Source organism: Haliotis rufescens, unplaced genomic scaffold, assembly GCF_023055435.1.
Source record: "Haliotis rufescens isolate VD_foot unplaced genomic scaffold, xgHalRufe1.0.p SCAF_14, whole genome shotgun sequence".
Lineage (NCBI taxonomy): Eukaryota > Metazoa > Mollusca > Gastropoda > Lepetellida > Haliotidae > Haliotis > Haliotis rufescens.
This window is the reverse complement of record NW_025963824.1, coordinates 13,512,348-13,533,848: the sequence shown is the minus strand read 5'-3', so window position 1 is coordinate 13,533,848 and position 21,501 is coordinate 13,512,348. Positions and strand designations below refer to the sequence as shown.

General features: G+C 38.8%; 1 protein-coding gene across 1 annotated transcript in view; it reads right to left on the bottom strand.

Annotated features, from left to right (window-relative positions):
- Positions 1–19,381, bottom strand: part of LOC124122468 (CTD small phosphatase-like protein 3) — a 47,843-nt gene extending 28,462 nt beyond the window's left edge. Inside the window, exon 1 of the mRNA XM_046485509.2 lies at positions 19,315–19,381. The gene's annotated coding sequence lies outside the window, so the exon portion shown is untranslated. The remainder of the gene's footprint in view (positions 1–19,314) is intronic.
- Between the last annotated feature and the right edge of the window lie 2,120 nt (positions 19,382–21,501).

Sequence of the window (21,501 nt, the reverse complement as noted above, 5' to 3'; positions counted from 1 at the left end):
CGGACACCTGTCAGCCTTGATTGACATTCACACCACAGTCATGAACTAATAATGATTACTTGACACTATCTAACTCCATGCTAATTTCAACAATAGAACTACACTGGCAATGAATACCAGTTTCTAAAAACCCAGTACAGTGAACATGGAAAATTTTAATTCCAATTTGGAATTTTTTTCACTTGCTGCAGACATCATCGAGCGGGTCTAGATGGCTGTCTGAATCTAGCCAAGCACCTGAAGGACAACAGGCCGCCCTCGAGGTTTAAAACAGGTTGCAGTGGCTAGCTGTGGACAATTCCGGCTGTAAGTACAATGTCTATAAATTAACATTACACAATGACTCATCGAGGCATATTATCGATGGAGTCTCCTGAAACGCTGCATGACATCAGCCCGCAATCAATAAAAAAGATCAATCTGACCATGTGTGCCGTGGCCTGGCCTTTCAACAGTCTACCGAACCATGCTCGATTTCAAACTCTTCCAATCCACTGGACCTCGTAATGACCCCCAGAAACCGCAAATTTCTCCAGCTACTTAAATTATGACACACAAAGATTTTAGCTGTAATCTGCAAATGGGGAATTTTTTCAGAAGCATTACTGAAGATTCGCTTCTCTTAGATTCTCGTAGTGAGCGCGTGAATTGAACTGCTTAGGAGGGCAGAGCCGCGTGGGAGGGCGATGAGAACATGGGTCAAGGACACTACAAGGCAGTATCTTGCCTGGATAGTGGTTTGCCCTTCGCCATAATTGCTTGTTCTTTGGCTAGGGGTTTGAAAACTTCAAAAGCCAATGACAGCAAATTTTCAAGTACTTAGCACAAATGCATTCTTAAATCTTCTGTGTGGCGTACTGGGCTTCCCAACAACCATGAAATCTATTGTTTTTTTCCTTTTAAGGTTTCACGATTTTAAAATCAATTACCGTCCAGGCAGAAACATCCAAAGATGAACGATTTCAGTATTATAGCTTACAACAGTCAAAAACCTGTTCTCAAAAATAGAGATCGCTAATAAATGGACTAAAAAAATATTACGCTCAGTTCACTAAAAAATGTATTACAAAAAACAAAGAATCAAATCTTATGTAGGCATTATTGTTAGAAAAAAATTACTTTCGGTCACTGCTACACAATAATTATTTTCTCTGAATAAAGCAACCAAACAATTTCATGAGTTTTCAGGGCACAATATGGTCAAGACATTCAGCGCTTCCAGAGAACAAAGTTCTCCACCCCCTTCCAAAGGCCATTGTTCAGTCCCTAAATGCAGTCTGAATCTAGGAACGCCTAAATCTTTAACTTATATTTGAAGATTATCACAAGGACCCCTCGACTTTCATGTTAACTTTAAACACTGTACCTTAATATTGAACATTCTCACTGCTAATATTTTCCTCTGTCTCCATGGTCCCGGTGCACTAATTTCCAGTAAGAACCAGAAATATAAGATAAACTATTATATCCACACACAGGAGTCCTGGAGAAACAAAATAATCCATCAAAATATGCCACCAGCATGTGTAACTATTTCATGAGCAAAACGCAGCTGAGACATCACAGAAAAAAGTCATCAACCTTCCCATCAATTAGCAAGACGATTGACAGCTCTCAACAAGCCTAGAGTCCCCCTGTCACTGACACCATCAGATCTGAATAGAGTGAAGTCCTGCCCAGGGCTAGGATCACTTGGTAATCTACCCCCATTGTTAACAAGTGTGACCACCTCTGACCCCAGTAGGGCGGTCGGGTAGCCTAGTGGTTAAAGCGTTCGCTCGTCACGCCGAAGACCCGGGTTCGATTCCCGACATGGGTACAATGTGTGAAGCCCATTTCTGGTGTCCCCCGCCGTGATATTGCTGGAATATTGCTAAAAGCGGCGTAAAACCATACTCACTCACTCACTCACTCTGACCCCAGTATGTCAACACAGCTTGAAAACAAACAGTAAATATGTCACGGCAAGGTTGAGTACAGGGAACAGATGGCGTAGCAGCTTGCCCTGGGATATTGAACATTTAGATATGCATATATTGTATAGATAAACACTTTCCCGTCCTTGAAGTGAATTAAAAACTTCATCATTTTCATGTTAAGTGCAGATAAATCGCCATTCCTTATAATAACATAAAAAAATTTAAAAGGGTAAATTTCTACTTGTCCTTATGATACCTAAGCTGTTTGGGCAGTTTAGCAAGGACTATAGGACTTGTGCAAATTTTTAACACTGTACTGAGTTTTAACTATCTTCTATCAAATAATCGGTACACTGGGGTGGATTTAACCGCTGGGCCTTTGGCCAATGGCCAGCTAAAATCACAAAGGGCTTGCTGAAACGTTAAGTGGATGACCCATTTTGCTAGTCAACATTTCACCCCTTCTCCCTGTATGTTAAATTATTTTAATTGGACATTACTCGTGAATCATGTAATTTTTAAGAGAATATATTTAGGGGTGCTGACATCTTGTGAATGAACTCAAAGTTTGTTTGTTTGTTGTTTAATGCCGCTCTCTGCAATAGACGGCGGTCTGTAAATAATCGAGTCTGGACCAGACAATCCAGTGATTGACATCATGAGCAGCGATCCACGCAATTGGGATTGATGACATGCATCAAACCAAGTCAGCGAGCTTGACCACCCGATCCCTTTAGCCGCTTCTTACGAAAAGCATAGTCGCCTTTTACGGCAAGCATGGGTTGCTACCCCGGATCATCACGGGCCGAATGAACTCAAAGAAAGATACATGTCGATCATCACGACAGAATGACAACCGGTCACCATTTTGTAATGCTGTGTACAACATCTTTATTTGCACATAAATCACCACAGAATTATGCAAATGGAAGTCAAGGTTTAATCTCAGAGTGAGTGAGTATGGTTTTACGCCGCTTTTAGCAATATTCCAGCAATATCACGGCAGGGGACACCAGAAATGGGCTTCACACATTGTACACATGTCGGGAATCGAACCCGGGTCTTCGGCTTGATGAGCGAACGCTTTAACCACTAGGCTACCTGACCGCCCCGTTTAATCTCAGAGTGCAGGAAAACACTATGGAGGAGTTCTATAGCCCGCTAGGTGGCTACGCGACCACAAGTTCGGCCATTTCCCAGCCTTCACCATTTAGTTGTAGGCAAAGAAGTAAAGGTGAGGTGAAATGGGGTTTAACGTCGCGTCCAAGATTATTGCACTTATATAGCGACGTGCATGTACGTGTGTGTGTTTGTGTGGCTGCTTGTACTAGTCCGGACTGATGCCAATTTAAAGTGCTAGCTCACTGAGATACCATGCCGCAGTTTAACATGAATACCCCACTCAGACACAGTATACTGACTCCGAGCCGACCAGTCCTTGTTTTAGCCCCTTAATGCCGAGCGCCAGACAGGGTAACAACAAGTACCATCTTTTAACGTCTTTTGGTATGACGCGGTCGGGGATCGAACTCCAGACCTTCCGCTCTCCGGGCGGACGCTCTACCACTAGACCACGGAGGCGGTACCAAAGAAGTAAAGAGAAGGGCCAGTACCTTTTAAAAGGAGCAAGTCCTGCTGGCTACATACAGATTTGTTGTTAAATCTACACCCAACACATTCTAAATTTCTCCATACCCTAGTCTAGTATTAATACTTTCAATTTCATTCCAGTAAATGTTCTTCCAAGCCCTTTTCTATTTCATTTTGTCCCAAGGCCCATTCTGTTTTTCATTTTATTCTAATTGTAGGACATTTTCTCTTGTGTCCCATGACATGATACTTTTCTCAAAGGAAACATCCAAGTAAATTGTCTCCCAGCTTGTTGTCAGTACAGCCACAACCCGTGTGCTCAAGGCACAAGACACAATGCTAGACACTAGAAACAATGCTAGACGCAATGCTAGACACTAGACACAATGCTAGACACTTAACACAATGCCAGACACTAGACACAATGCTAGACACTAGACACAATGCTAGACACTAGAAACAATGCTAGACGCAATGCTAGACACTTAACACAATGCTAGACACTAGACACAATGCTAGACACTTAACACAATGCCAGACACTAGACACAATGCTAGACACTAGACACAATGCTAGACACTAGACACAATGCTAGACACTAGAAACAATGCTAGACACTAGACACAATGCTAGACACTTAACACAATGCTAGACACTTAACACAATGCCAGACACTAGACACAATGCTAGACACTAGACAATAGACAATGCTAGACACAATGCTAGACATTAAACAATGCTAGACAATAGACAATGCTAGACAATAGACAATGCTAGACATTAAACAATGCTAGACAATAGACAATGCTAGACATTAAACAATGCTAGACAATAGACAATGCTAGACAAAAGACAATGCTAGACACAATGCTATAGACAATAGACAATGCTAGACACAATGCTATAGACACTAGACAATGCTAGACACTAGACAATGCTATAGACAATAGACAATGCTAGACACAATGCTAGACACTAGACAATGCTAGACACAATGCTATAGACAATAGACAATGCTAGACACAATGCTATAGACAATAGACAATGCTAGACAATGCTATAGACAATAGACAATGCTAAACACAACGCTAGGCAACGCTAGACACTAGACAATGCTAGATATAATGCTAGACACTAGACAATGCTAGACACTAGACAATGCTAGGCAATGCTAGACACTAGACACAATGCTAGACAAGTACAATCCAGGGAAGCGAACCAGACAACCCTGTCATCCTCGAGGAGAAGGTGGACACTCATCTGCATCCCGGGCAAATTCTGTTTTTATTTCCTAAGCAATATTTTTAGAACAAACATGAATGAAAGTCAGTGATTCATCCACTTGCGTTTATGCCACATCCGTCCTGCTGTACAACAAGGAATAACATCTCATTGGAATCAAATTTCTAAGATTACTGCAGCAATTCTGTTTGTACACTGTAATACATGATGAGAAATGAACATTTTTTTTATTTTTATTCATAACTCCAAACATGGCAAAGCAACTTTCACCACGAAACTGCAGCCTCATGTTACACCTGAGTCAGCATCATAAACACAGTCCAGACGATTATTGTTCAATTATCATTTGAATAACCTTTGTCTGAAGTAACAGAGGTGCTGGGGTCTGGGCTTTCAGCTCCAGAACTTGCTTCCAGGGCTGACATTTTGCAGGCCTCAAAGTTTAAATTTTTACCGAGTAAGCATATGGCTGCACATATTTTTTTCCAGGTAGCCAGTGGTAAAATTAAGAAGTTTAGCCAATAGTGTAGGTAGCCAAAAGCATTTGAAATTATCTTTAATCAAGTAACTATTATTGTATATTAGTGGAAAGTGTACTTTTGTTTTGTTATTTGTGACTTGAACAATGATGCAATTTATGTTACTAGATAATATAGGTATATCCTTGCTTATCCAATAAACTATCAACTAAAATAAAATACTAATTACATTAATATTTATGTATTGTGGTTCATTGTTGACTTTTGGAGGAATTATTTGCATTTATGTATATGTGTAGCAATAGAATTTAGTTGCCACAAGATATTTTTCAAGGTAGTCATTTGGCTACTTCTGAATTTAAGACAGTAGACAAGTTGAAATTGTTTATTTGTAGTTTAACGCCGCATGCAACAATATTCCAGACATATGACGGCGGTCTGTAAATAATCAAGCCTGGACCAGACAATCCAGTGATTGACATCTTTAGCACCGATCGACGAAACTGGGATACCAAGACATATATATTCCAACAATTAGACAGCAGCTTGTAAATAATCGAGTCTGGACCAGACAATCCAGTGATTGGTATTGTCAGGGTACAATGACATTACCATCAGTGAACTATTAAGTCACCTAACTTGACCATCCGATCCACTAAGACTCACCTCTTACGATCGGGGGTTGATTCTAATCCAGATTCCCCCCCCCCCCCTCCCAGTGGGGAAAAATAATAAATCTATGAACAAAGAAATTAGGTAATATTTCCAGCAACTACATATTTCTCCAGGGAATGGTCAACTTCAAACACAATCAACATGCCAAATTGAAAATAACAAAAAGAGAGTTACAGTTTGAGCTCAAGACGACAGTGACTTCAAGTTACTGACTTCGAAATTCAGATGTATAACAGAAAACAGTTCTAACTAGGGACCTAGAACACTGGTATAGCACAATTTCATCCACTTCTGTGATTTTTTCAATGGCTCTGTCGGCTCAACTGAATATAGAAGCTTGTCGGGCAGTGTCCATGCAAGCCTTAAAGTTTAAATTTTTACCAAGTAGCCGTATGGCTACAAGTATTTTTTTCCAGGTAGCCAGTGGTAAAATTTAAAAGTCAAACCAATAGTGTAGGTCGCCAAAAGCATTTGAAATTATCTTTAATCAAATAACTATTATTGTATATTAGTGGAAACTGTACTTGAGTTTTGTTATTTGTGACTCGAACAATGATGCAATTTATGTTAGTAGATTATATAGGTATATCCTTGCTTATCCAATAAACTATCAACTAAAATAAAATACTTATTACATTAATATAAATTTATGTATTTTGGTTCATTGTTGAGAGGAATTATTTGCAAGTACAATTAGTAGCAGACATGTTTATTTTTGTGCCTAAAGATGTGTAGCAATAGAATTTAGTCGCCACAAGATATTTTTCAATGTAGTCATTTGGCTACCTCTGAATTTTAGACTGTAGACAAATTGAAAATTACTTCGCAACTTGTGCTTTGTGCTTTTCACATTCCTCGGATCAGTTATCAAAACATTAGGGCACCAGAGCTCCAGATAAGCTTTTGGTGTTGTGGGTATTTTACCCATGCATTTTAAAAACATTGGGTATCAGTAATTCTATCTGGGTATTCAAATTTCTGTTACCCACTAGATTTTACACATGTGGGTATTTAAGTTAAATATTCAAAAACACTATTCTATCTAGTCCCTGCAAACTGGTGTCGTGTGGGTTCGAGAGCTTTATAGGAATCAAAAATACCATGATACTTCCACAAGAAAGTGTGATGGCAAATAATCATGATGTAACTGTCATCGTGGAGTTTGGCAAGGTTGACGGAATGCCCGTTTATAATTTCAAAATAAGTTGCTGATTTGCTAATCGAATACGCAGGGTTACTTCACAATATTTTGATGATACGCACAAGTTTTATTTTTGTAGCATTTCTGTAATGTTCGTTGCGTATTTGATACGCTTGGATGATATTTTACTGCGTATTTCTGCATTTCTGATGCGTATTTTACGCAGATACGCAGCTTATCTGGAGCTCTGAGGCACAGCATATCCTATTGCGTTAGTGTTCCGAGTCTTGAAAGCTTCAGGTGAAATAAAACATGATAGCGTAGAGACGAGATGATCGTAGCATTATAATATCCGCGCCCTGGTGGAGGTACCGAGATGGAGGGCGGTCGGGTAGCCTAGTGGTTAAAGCGTTCGCTCGTCACGCCGAAGACCCAGGTTCGATTCCCAACATGGGTACAATGTGTGAAGCCCATTTCTGGTGTCCCCTGACTTAATATTGCTGGAATATTGCTAAAAGCGGCATAAAACCATACTCACTCACTCAAAGAGATTCAGATTCAGGAGTCTTCAGCCTCCAAAACAAAGGCCCAAGGAGGAAATAACAAGCATCAATCTACGCAACTGGGATTCGATGTCATGCACAACTGAGTCAGGGAGCCTGACCACCCATTCTCGTTGGTCGCCTCCTATGACAAGCATTGGTAGGTAAAGACCAATTCCAACACAGATCTTCACAAGTCATAGATCATGGCATTAACTCTAAAACCAGGGTAAGAAATTGGCACTAGTCCTGTAGTCCTGGCCAAACTGCCCAATAGTAAAGGTATCATAAGGACTAGTAGAAATTTGCCATTTTTAGGGGATTTGCTATATGTTATCATTATAATGACTAGTGGACTGAAACTGTTAGATTCTACCACTTTAAAACTATGGGTTATAACAAGAGACCCCTTCTCTTGACCTTCTTGGAAAACTACGAAGAATTCACATTGCTTGAGAAAATGCCTAACTTTCATATTGTTAGATTGTATCATGTCCTGATAGAGGTTCAGATAGCCTCAGATTTCACTGGGTGACCCTGGCTGTCTTATCTCAGGTCATGTATGGAACCGCTTTCATCCTGATTTTACTATCTAGGCAGATCTAACTTATCGCGATATGTATAATCTTTTACACGAACACACAGTAGAAATCAAACGGTGATATTCAGGGAATTTGTGCCAATGGGTCATTTATCCCAATGCAGCCTCTAACACCATTTTTGTTGCTTGATGGATCCAGGGTCCAGGCCAATAGTCACCAATTCCAGCTATATGATGGCGGTCTGTAAATAATCGAGACCAGACAATCCAGTGATTTATATCATGAGCAACTAACCACGCAATTGGGATATGATGACATGCATCAACCAAGTCAGCGAGTCTGACCATTAGCCGCCTCATAAGACAAGCATAGTCGCCTGTTACGGCAAGCATGGGTTGCTGAAGACCTATTCTACCCCAGGTCTTCACGGGTCACCGACGAGAACACGACATGACACACATAGGAAATAGGCTACAATAGGCTTACCAGGATTCAAACCCTCGATCATAGGTCTCAGATGTTTACCACTTTTGTAAAACCAACGGTTCAGTCTAGTAAGAACAAGTAGAGGGAGGAGACACCGATGCATCGGTTGGTTGTGATTATTTTACTTCTTGATACAAGTATCGATCACAATCGCACACTTAGTAAAAAGTATCGATTCTTACCTTAAATGTATTCATCAATAAATGTTACACCAAACACTAATTACTAGTGAAATTGAGTGGTGAAAACGTAATTATTTTCATCCAGTGCGCCCTACTTGACCCTGCCAACTGTAAATCATTAGAGTGCCAGATATTTGGACATCCTGTCTATGATTTGGTTGGTTGGTTTGTTGTTTTACGCTGCACTCAGCAATATTCCAGCTATATGACGGCGGTCTGTAAATAATCGAGTCTGGACCAGACAATCCAGTGATTGATATCATGAGCATCGATCCACGCAATTGGGATCGATGACATGCTTTAACCAAGTCAGTGAGCCTGACCACCCGATCCCGTTAGTCGCCTTTTACGACAAGCAGTCACCTTTTACGGCAAGCATGAGTTGCTGAATGCCTATTTTAATCTTCACGGGTCTCCTGTCTATGAAAAAGATGGACTACTCACCACAGATGAGAGCACATTTAAGTATCATGATACATATCAGATCGTGAGTAAGGTATCGTGATGCGTATCGGAACACGCAGTTGGTGTATCATCCAAGCCCTAGTAAGCACAGCTAAGGCCAGGCTTTTTTTTATTTTTAGGATTACAGATTTTGCAGCCCAAAGTCCAGGCTTGGAGGAAGGGGAAAAAAAAGAAGAAAAAAAAAAAAGAAAAAAAAGCCAGATGCATTTTTTTGAATGCAGAATGCCTCTGGCATACTTTAAGAACATATTCTGTACTCAAAAGACCGCCATTTGTGACGATAAAGCCCCTTGTAACAATAAAAATTCTACCACTTACAACACGGACAATTGTCAAGGGAGGCTATTCATGTTCGGCTTCGAGATCAACAAAGATCGATTATGTATCTCTTTACTAGTTGACAACGGTAAATTCATGTTTTTATCAAAAGGTGATGATAACAAATAAAATAACTGACTACGCGGCTATCGAAGAATAGAAAAAAGGAAATCTGATTTATTTATTTTTACATTTTCTCAAAAATTAGAGTCAGTGGGTCCGTAATCCGAAAAATATAAAACGCCTGGCCTAATAATTGTATGAAAATAACATCAAAATCAACATAAAAGGAACCTGGTAGACAAGTTCGGTCTTGCAGACCTTCTGGCACCAACTACCATAGCAGTGTTGGAAAGGGAGACCTGGGTTCCTCGAGTGTTTCTTCCGTATTAACAACTATTTAAATCAATAGACCGTTTAAATTTTTACCTTAAAAAACATGTTTATGACAGACCCCTGACTTGCACTCTCAATTTCAAACCCAGTTACTGTGTATACCACGGTATCAGTTTCCGTAAGCATCTCCCTGTAAAATCAATCAAGTATACACGCGTCAGCGAGAGCTTAGCCTATGTCGATCAATGCACCGATGCTTTACTATACCCAAACACTCATACAAATTTGATCACTTTCATCATAAGCCACCGCCATTTCCTCACCACTGATCAACAAATGAAATTCAATTGTTTCAATATCATGCCCTGCTGATTTTTTATATTTGATTTCCCCAGGATGCTGTGTGGGTATTTAGACATGGATATCTGAAGGATGGAAATTGATTGGCGATGTTGGTTGCCCGTCAGTGCCTGTCTGGTTTTCAAACCGAAGCAATAGGCATCGACAGAAATTGACGAGCCTTGGTTCTTGGTGAATGTTGGCATTGATCCTCCATGATGGCACCACAGAATCATGAGGCCCTTTCTGAGAATTATTCCAAACATACGAGGCCAATGTTGAGCCTCCAGACCATACAAAGCCTTGTACATGAAGTTTTGACCAAGAATAATTGGTATAGGATATCAATAATGTACATAGTCTGTGCTAAAAACTTTGGAGTCTATTAGTACCAGCCTCATCTTAGCATTTTTCCGGATCATTTTAATGGTATTATATGAACTACCATATTCGACATAATAAGCACCCACGGCGATATTTGCTGATATATTGGCTGGTGAACAATTGAGTGAGTATGGTTTTACGCCGCTTTTAGCAATATCACAGCGATGAACACCAGAAATGGGCTTCACATATTGTACCCATGTCGGGAATCGAACCCGGGTCTTCAGCATGATGAGCGAACGCTTTAACCACTAGGCTACCAGACCGCCCCGGCTTGTGAACAATCCAAATCAGCACCCCTTCGGATTGATCAATGTGCACAAGACTTATTTATTTGCGTATAATATGCACTCGTGTGTTATATGCACCCTTAATTATGGGCAATAAAATTCTGGAAAATATATCTATCGTGTATAATACACACAGATTCTTCTTTTGTATCATTTCGGGCTGTCAGCATAAACCACAAAATTTACCATCTTTCAACTGTTTTTTTTCTCACAAAATTATAATCCAATAAGAGTCCCCTATTTCTAATTTTGAGGGAACTGGACACTTCTTACGTCGAACATGGTATATTATTAGATGAGCTTAAATAATTTTACTAGACTGGTTTCAGGATAATGCCGATCCGTAAACAATCGAGTCTGGACCAGACAATCCAGTGTTTAACATCATGAACATCGATCTACGCAACTGGGATATGATGACATGCATCAAGCAAGTCAGTGAGCCTGACAACAATCCCACTATTTCCTCTTATGACAAGCATGGGTTGCTGCAGACTAATTCTAAACCAGATCTTCACGGGTCAACTAAAAGCAAAAACAATAATATAACATCACTTTTGCCACCAGTCTGAAGCAGAAGCATAAAAATAGTCACTTATCCACAGACATCACCCAAGAAATGTATCCCAAAGATCTTGAGAGGAGATCAAGTCTTATCTGAAGCTCACACCCACAATGCGAAAATGCAATAAACATGGCTCAGGATGAAATATACACCTTTTTGCCTTATCACTTAATCACAAAGTGTCTCCAGAGAATGGTAATGAGTGGAGACAGACTGATATTGACACTGTTTTGTAATCAATACACTGAATGATATTAACAGTGGCTCCATGTCTCCATAGAGGGACGTGCATGCACCATACGGGTTCCAAATCCATACCGCCTCTAAGCTGCTTTCTGATCAATACAACATGGGACTAGGCGTCCTGGTTTCTAAATATAGACTCTCGACAGCCCCATTCCAAGCAGGTGTTGGTGGAACTGAGGTAGAACCACACAGTGCTAAAAAATGGAGTCTACTGCCTCCAATATGTCCTGTAGAATCATATGTATATCCTAATCAGAAACTACTGAAAAAATATATCATTTCACGTCATCTGGGTTCAGTCATGATTTAGCATTTATACTTGGATTTTTTTCAAGAGTTCTTTTCTTGTTTAATCAGCTTGTGCCAAATACTTTTGAGAATACTGACCGAAAATGATTCTTAACATCATTTTCAGTTTATTTTTGTATTGTCAGTGTTATTATATGGCAGCGTTAGAAACTAACAGTTTTAGTCTACTGGTCCTTATAATGATAACATACAGGGATGAGAGTGGATAGTTCCCTTTTCAATGTTTTTACTCCAGTGGGTAGTCTAGTGGGTGATGTGAGGTGAGGTGATATGGGGTTAACGTCGCGTCCAAGATTATTGCACTTATATAGCGACGTGCATGTACGTGTGTGTTTGTGTGGCTGCTTGTACTAGTCCGGACTGATGCCGATTTATAGTGCTAGCTCACTGAGATACCATGCCGCAGTTTAACATGAATATCCCACTCAGACACAGGATACTGACTCCGAGCCGACCAGTCCTTGTTTTAGCCCCTTAATGCCGAGCGCCAGACAGGGTAACAACAAGTACAATCTTTTAACGTCTTTTTGTATGACGCGGCCAGGGATCAAACCCCGGACCTTCCGCTCTCCGGGCAGACGATCTACCACAAGACCATGGAGACGGTCGAGTCTAGTGGGTATTTTTACACATGACTAGAGTTTTTTGCTACTTTTTTAGGCATTATTTAATTCAGTTGACTTAATGAATGTGTGTAACTAAAGATCTGTAACCAAATAGAGATGCACACGTTGAAAAGGTGGCATTGGGTAATTTTAAACAGTGTCAGAGCTCCAGATAAGCTTTTGCTGTTGTGGGTATTTTACCCATGCATTTTAAAATCATTGGGTATCAGTAATTCTATCTGGGTATTCAAATTTCTGTTACCCACTAGTTTTTACACATGTGGGTATTTAAGTTAAATATTTAAAAACACTATTCATCAAGTCCCTGCAAACTGGTGTCGTGTGGGTTCGAGAGCTTTATAGGACTCAAAAATACCATGATACTTTCACAAGAAAGTTTGATGGCAAATGATCATGATGTAACTGTCATCGTGGAGTTTGGCAAGGTTGACGGAATAATTTCAAAATAAGTTGCTGATTTGCGAATCTAATACGCAGGGTTACTTCACAATATTTTGATGATATGCACAAGTTTTATTTTTGTAGCGTATCTGTAATGTCCGTTGCGTATTTGATACACTTGGATTATATTTTACTGCATATTTCTGCATGTCTGATGCGTATTTTACGCAGATACGCAGCTTATCTGGAGCTCTGAGTGTTGTTATACATTTGAAATGTTTTTATGCATATTTGTACACAAGTAAAAAAACAGGTGATTTTTATGGGTCATTGTGATTTCCTTTGCATATTTAAAAAAAATAAAATCTATACAATAATAAATAAATAAATACAATATAAATCTGAAAATGTACCCATTTCTTTTCTAGTGAGCTATATCCATGAGGAGTGAGTGAGTGAGTATGGTTTTACGCCGCTTTTAGCAATATTCCAGCAATATCACGGCGGGGGACACCAGAAATGGGCTTCACACATTGTACCCATGTCGGGAATCGAACCCGGGTCTTCGGCGTGACGAGCGAACGCTTTAACCACTAGGCTACCCGACCGCCCCTTATATATATATCCATGAGGAAGTCTTAGGTTTATCTAGACCAGCTCAGAGGAACATTAGGCCGAAGTCTGGGCAACAACTTCCAATTGAAATAAAACATATTTTTCAAATCATGTTCTGAGGGTAATAACTAACCTGTTGTCACTGATAACAGGAACAACAGACCCATGAAGTTCCGGGGCAGAATAGGTCTTCCGCAACCCATGCTTGCAGTAAAAGGCGACTATGCTTGTTGTAAGAGGCGACTAACGGGATCGGGTGGTCAGGCTTGCTGACTTGGTTGATGCACATCATCGTATCTCAATGCTCATGATGCCAGTCACTGGATTGTCTGGTCCAGACTCGATTATTAACAGACTGCTGTCATATAGCTGGAATATTGCCGAGTGTGGCTTTAAACAAACAAACAAAACAGGACCAACAAACAAGAAACTCTGATGTTGTTATTGTTTGCAGTGAATGGAATGTTAAAATACCCCCGAAGATACACAATCATGACTTTTAAGAAGATCCCAAATTTCGAACAAAACTTCTTTTTTTCCTCAATCTGTCTGCACTTATTTTAAAATCCTAGATAAATCCTTGTTAGTTAACACTGGCAAATCTTTACCAAAAAGTCGCCATTACAGAAAAATAGAGAAGTTGTGTCTAGATTTACACTGACAATGTAGGTGCTCTTCTCAATTGTCTAATATCTCAAAAATATCTCTCAATGTTTATCGTTGGGCAACCAAACGAACTCAAAGTTTCAATTTTTACCAAGTAGCCGTATGGCCACAAGTATTTTTTTCCAGGTAGCCAGTGGTAAAATTAGGAAGTCAAGCTAATAGTGTAGGTAGCCAAAAGCATTTGAAATTATCTTTAATCAAATAACTATTATTGTATATTAGTGGAAACTGTACTTCAGTTTTCTTATTTGTGACTCAAATGATGCAATTTATGTTAGTAGATTATATAGGCATTTCCTTGCTTATCCAATAAACTATCAACTAAAATAAAATACTAATTACATTAATATTTATGTATTTCAGTTAATTGTTGACTTTAGGAGGAATTATTTGCGAGTACAATTATAGGCAGACATGTTTATTTTTGTGTCTAAAGATGTATAGCAGTAGAATTTAGTCGCCACAAGATATTTTTCAAGGTAGTCATTTGGCTACCTCTGAATTTTAATCAGTAGACAAATTAAAAATTGGCAACTTTGAGGCCTGCCAAATGATTTATAAATGAGGTATTGATGAAGGGTCACATTACAGGTAGACACATTCGTATAGAAACAGTCATATACCCAGTCAGTTACAGTTGTGAAAGCAAAATCAATGTTCTAACTAGAGTAGTGGTTGTGAAAGCGTTATCAATGTTCTAACTAGAGTTGTGAGGAAAGTGGCAGCAGATGGGGTCCAGGGGTCACGAACAATATCAAAACATCGAACCTGGTTACTAGTGCATCCTTCGAATAAACATTATTTAACACTAGCCGGGAGACGTGCTCAGTGGAGCTCGATATGGCACAGAGGCAAGAAGCAGTGTTTTTGTCATTTCCATGTCAACAGGCTCTGTTTACAATGGCTACCACAATAACAGTCTCTTGAAACTAGTTCATTCACACGTAGTACTACAGGACTGAAGGGTAAAATATTGGTGACAATACATTCGCCACAGCCTATCAAACCTGACCCGTAACAAAATAAATCGATTTACAAGCTGTTGACCGACATATTTGAACAGCGATGAACAAATTTCACTCCTAAAATATTTGTCAAAGTAGCTGTGACTTTAGCATTATTTGATTATTACCAAGCATGTTAAGCTATCATCCCCAAGCAATATTCAGTGTTCCTGTTTCTGGTAATTGTCTGTTTTTTACCGTTAAAATTAGGCTCGGACCGGTAATTCATGTGACTGCCAGTCACTGTGGACCGACAAATAACGTAGCTTATAAATCTGTGATATTCATAGAAGTCAGCTTGTCTGTAACCATCAGGGTGTCCCATTTGTCATTTTTAAGTGCAAGGAAATAACATTTGCTTTGAGGTTAAAAGTATATTTGTAGTGACATAGTCTTGAAATATTAAAAAAAGATGAAGAGAAAATTGTGACTGAACTTTGTGTGAATGGTGTGTAGATCTAACTAAGTTACTTCAGAGATGACGTTATAACAGAGATGAATTATAACAACTTTAACATCGCTTTTTTATTTGTTGAAGTTGGGACTGACAAAAATTAGGAGGGGACTGGTAATTCTTAAAGTTTCAAAAGCCAGCGGGATCACTGATACTACCATTACAAAAATAGTATTAATTAATTTTGTGGCAGATAAACGAACAATGCTTAGTGACATACGCTTAATGCAGTGATGAAACCTGAATGTCCACAGGGAATATTAAAGGTGGTTGATTAATTACAGTACAGGCAATGTAAAGAAGCAATTAGGTTTGAAATATGACAAAGGAATGTTTCTATTTTTAATGTTTTTTGTTTGTTTGTTGTTTAACGCCACACTCAGCAATATTCCAGCTGTATATGACGGCGGTCTGTAAATAATCGAGTCTGGACCAGACAATCCAGTGATTAATATCATGAGCATCGATCCACGCAATTGGGGTGAGTGAGTTAGTGAGTGAGTATGGTTTTACGCCGCTTTTAGCAACAATATCCAACAATATCACTGCAGGGGACACCAGAAATTGGCTTCAAACATTGTACCCATGTCAGGAATCGAACCCGGGTCTTTGGCGTGACGAGCGAACGCTTGTAATGTTAAAACAATGGGGAAATTGTAAAATTTGTACTTGCCCGCAGGAATTTGTACAAGCCCTGGGCTTGCAGGCTATTGTTTAATTCTAACCCTGAGGTGTATGGATGGTTGCATGGGTAGGCGGGTGGATGAATGAATGTTTGGGGGGGGGGCTTGATGCACTACAACATTTTATTTCTCGATACTATTGCGTAAATCTACGTTGCCCTGCTACATCTACAGGCAACAACCCACTAGATACCACCTCTAAAAATCAATGTGGTCCAATTTACAGCTTCAGTTTCAAGTGCATGTTCGAATCTCGAGAAATGGCATCATGTTATTTCAATGTTTTATTCTGCAATAAAGCATGCCTTGTTCTTCATTGTTCTTTGTGATTTATCCATAGCCATCTTATATTTGTGAACATAATACGTCTCTTTCACTGATTTACCATGAGACACAAAAATAAAAAATATTTTTAAAAATTCAAAATAATTAAATCACAGCATTTATTACAATTTTCTTTTGTAACACGGGTACTAAACAAATATTACATTTAACAGGTGCAGGTGATGAAACGCTCGATATCATTATCATCAATCACTTCAGTTGACAGATTCAACCTCAGCAGAGATAAGACCCAACAGAGCTACACAAGGAAAAAGAAAGTTAGGTCACTGAAAGTAAACTGTCAGGTCAATTACAGGTCATGGTTCGACAATCAGGTCACACTCTGGCTCAACAAGCCATCTCATCATAAACATGATGAACAGTGACCTTCAAAGTAACAAAATCCAGGCACGGAGTTAAAAGTTGAAAATTAACGCATCTGTAGAATCTAATTTTAGCAAACACAAAGGACACTAGGCCCTACCTTATCTTCAAACACTGATTTAGACATGATAAAATTCCTATTTTGTTCTGCATGCCAGGTATTTAATACATTTTCTCCACTGGGCTCCGTTTGGTACTTAAACATGTTAAACCAGTTGTTGCCATCTCTACCAGGATTTTTCTGAACTCAGTCTTTTCGCACTCAGCAATATTCCGGCTATGTGACAGCGGTCTGTAAACAATCGAGTCTGGTCCAGACCAGGGAATCCAGTGGTTGACATCATGAGCATCAATCTACATAACTGGGATGCGATGACATGCATCAACCAAGTCAGCAAGCCTGACCACCCGAGCTCATTAGTCGCCTCTTATGGAAAACATGGCTTGCTGAAGACCTAACCCGTATCTTCACAAGTGGGTATCATTCTTAGTAGGTAGTGACATTTAAATGAGCTTTCAGTGTTCGAAAATTAACAAGAAAGTGGCATTGCCATAGCAACTTATAACAAGAGGGTCACTTAATTACAGATTTTCAGTACTGGAGCAAACCCTGAGCCCCAGACAACTTTAAGAGCAATTGAGTGTTTACTCAACGGTTTCTATTCTAATTGGTTTATTACATTTTTCATTGGGTAACCAACATCTTTTCACTCATCTATTCATCACTCTATTGGTTTTTTCCCAAAATGTATAAACATTTTGAGACTTAAAAAAGTTAAATAATGTTTTTAGATGTATATAACGGTTCTAAATATAGGCTTGACTCGGAAAGGAAATCAGCCCGTAATTGTGTTTCGGAAATTAGCTCTGCTGTATGCGGGCTGTTTTGATACATTAGAGTATTTTATGTAATACATGCGTTTCTGTTTGCAAATTAATTGAAAGTAATTGGGTTTTGAATTGGGGGGGGGGGGAGATACGCCAATATGCATCTTATCTGAAAACCTCAATGGACCATGGCACCCCCTTAATTCAAACACAACTTTTCTTTGTGAGCGAGTGAGGTTTTACATTGCTTTTAGCAATATTCCAGCAATATTACTGCTGGGGACACCAGAAATGGACTTCACACATTGTACTCATGTGGGATTTTCTTTTTGAGATGAACTTACTCGACCAGACATTTTTGGACATGTTGCTGGGGCTGCACACTACTATTTGAAAAAATATTAAAACCAAAAGAGTGTTTCATAAATATTGTTTGAAGTCCTGGAATATATTCCCGCCTGATGATATTTATAATTGTTTGTAGTCCTGAATATATTCTTGCCTAATGTCATGATGTCTAGCTCAATAATTCAAGATTTTCCCTCAAACAGGACCGTATTGACCCGTGTAGCCCAGTTCAGCTGGCCAATGTGTGCTCTCCCGGATTTGAATATGCGGCACAATTTCTCTCTTTGACAAAATCAATTCCTTTAGTCGCAACCAATAGGTCGTGCGTATCCGATCAATACTGCATGATTCATTCATCTTGGAACAACTCATTTTTCAATCAAGCATCACCGACTACGTTGCAAATTGTCGAATAGACTGGAAAAGATAATCCTACAAGGCTGACGCTTAACAGGGAAATGAGGAGCAGCAAGACAGCGTCAATGGTCGCCTATCGCCCCTGTCCCCAAGATTTCAAACGAAATTGTACACAGGTATCCATAATAGTGGCAGTGTCAAACACCAATCTAGGTCATTGTATGACGTCACGCCTCCATGTAATCCCACAATCTAGACTCAGGTGCCGATATTGTAAACAATGATGCTGTTGTGTTGTGTTGGGCGTGTTTTCGATATTTTAAGTCACAACTTCACAATACTGTAACAATCGTGCATAAAATTGTCGCGGGAATATAGTGGGAAAACGTAGACAACATCACAACTTTTTCAATGGCTTGGCCCAAAGCCAACAGAAACAACTGCTTCACTTCAGTCAAAACAGCAGCCATAACGAGCGATCGCCGGGAGAATCCCGCGATGACAGTAACGTGGTCAGATACTATGGTGTTAGTACACTCCGATCCTGAAGTAACCAGGCTAATATAAACGCGTTTTATAAAATAAATAACTTACCAACAGTCGAAAGCAATCAGTCCGACTCCATTTCGCGCGTAGGCAGCGGGTCCCGGATGAATTAATCTTTTACGCATGCGCTAATTGACAAGTGTCTTTCTCATGTGCTATTCCCCTGAAACACGCGTTTGTGTGAACTACATATCACAATCCGGTGTTCAACTGAACAATCTTATTTTACATTTTCGTCCTTTCAGAAATAATGAGCTCACATACTAAACTTTTGTTAATACATCGAACAAAAATTCATGTAAGAATATCAAGTATTCTCACAATTCGAACAACAACAACAACGCGGACATAATCATAATTTGTTCCCGATATGTAATCTTGGCTAGAGCGTAACCTTTTTGGCCGCTGATGCATTAAGTATGCTAATGGGAAATTGTAATTAAAATTGGCGATTTCCTGTTTATTCACCATCCTATTTTTTTAATTATCTGACATTTTGCTTTCAGTGACATTGACGTATCAGCATTTGATAAAACGGAAATATGAAATGTCAATTGTATGTGGTCCACTAAAAAAAGTCAATATTTTTTGGCGATTTCTTTGTTAAGGGATTCAGAACATAATTGAATGTTCATAATTGGTGTGTCAATTTTTTATATTTAGGTTTTATTTGTTTATTTTTATGTTTTTTCTTTCCTTCTTTATTCATCTCAGCCGATACAGCATATATATATATAGTTAAACCGGTTGAGTAAATTATACAGCTCATCTTTGGACTTTTGTATATATATATATATATACAAAAATGAGGTAAATGTTCACTCGGTGTACATGTAAGATATAATAAAATAATAAAGTCCACGTTAGTCCATCATCTTCTTTATATCAGTTTTATATATATATATATATATATAATAAAATAATAAAGTCCACGTTAGTCCATCATCTTCTTAATATCAGTTTCATACATAGTACTTTCGCTCTTCAGTGTAACTGACATATACATATAATGACGTCATACACTTTATTATTTTATTATATATTACATGTACACCGAGTGAACATTTACCTCATTTTTGTATATATATATATATATATATATATATATATATATATATATATATATATATATATATATATATATGCAGGATATGTACAATGTGCTGGAATGTGAAGACAGTGTGCATCTCATACATATGCAAATATTACACATTTTAGTGTTATATGTATAGATTTAGCGATATTAATGATTAACAATTTGGATGAAATGGAAGGAATTTTCACAAGGAGCTTGTCAACAAAATTGTGGTACATGGTATTCAAGAAGTGTGCATCTTCTCACACTTATAAATTCTTACCTATAAAGTCACCGTACTGTATCAGTGAGTCTTACAGATTGTTTTTTAAACAAAGCGTGGAAGGAAGACCAGAAACTAAAAAAGTTTGCATAGTAACAATTTGCAAATGACATCACCTTCCCCATTGTCAGACACCCAGTTGTCAGACAGTGAAATATGTTTTAACTGCCACGCCCCTCTTTACTCATAACGATATGACCCAGACAGTGGCAATCTCTTTGAAGTTTTAAACGGTTAAACTGTCAATATGTTTGTTTTCATTGAAGTTTGTGATGTGGTGCTTAGAGTACAACCCGGGTCGTCTAAGTTAAATTTATCACCTCCAAGTCAACTGGCTTTTTGACAGTATGAATATACCAGTTCTCAACGGATGCGAGTGAGTGAGTATATTTTTACGCCGCTTTTAGCAATATTCCAGCAATATCACGGCGGGGGACACCAGAAATGGGCTGCACACATTGTACCCATCTCGGGAATCGAACCCGGGTCTTCGGCGTGACGAGCGAACGCTTTAACCACTAGGCTACCCGACCGCCCCAACGGATGCGAAATGTGGGGATTTGAAAACATCTCAACTCTATAGAAGGTGTCTATTTGCGTTTTTAAAATATCTTAATTTTTTAAGAAAATGTATTCCAAATTTCATGGTACATGGAACTTGGAAGACTCCATCTATAAAACATCGCTAAAATTGGAATGATAAATTTTGGGACAAAATTACTCTCCGGAAAATCATATGAATTATCCATTCTCGTATACAAGTTATTATTTAATGACGACCTATTTGGAAAAATGTAAACATTAATGGATTACATGCATCAAACAAACTTTTGACGAACTTGGACTTAGCTACATCTGGTTTTCACAAAGTTTCAGA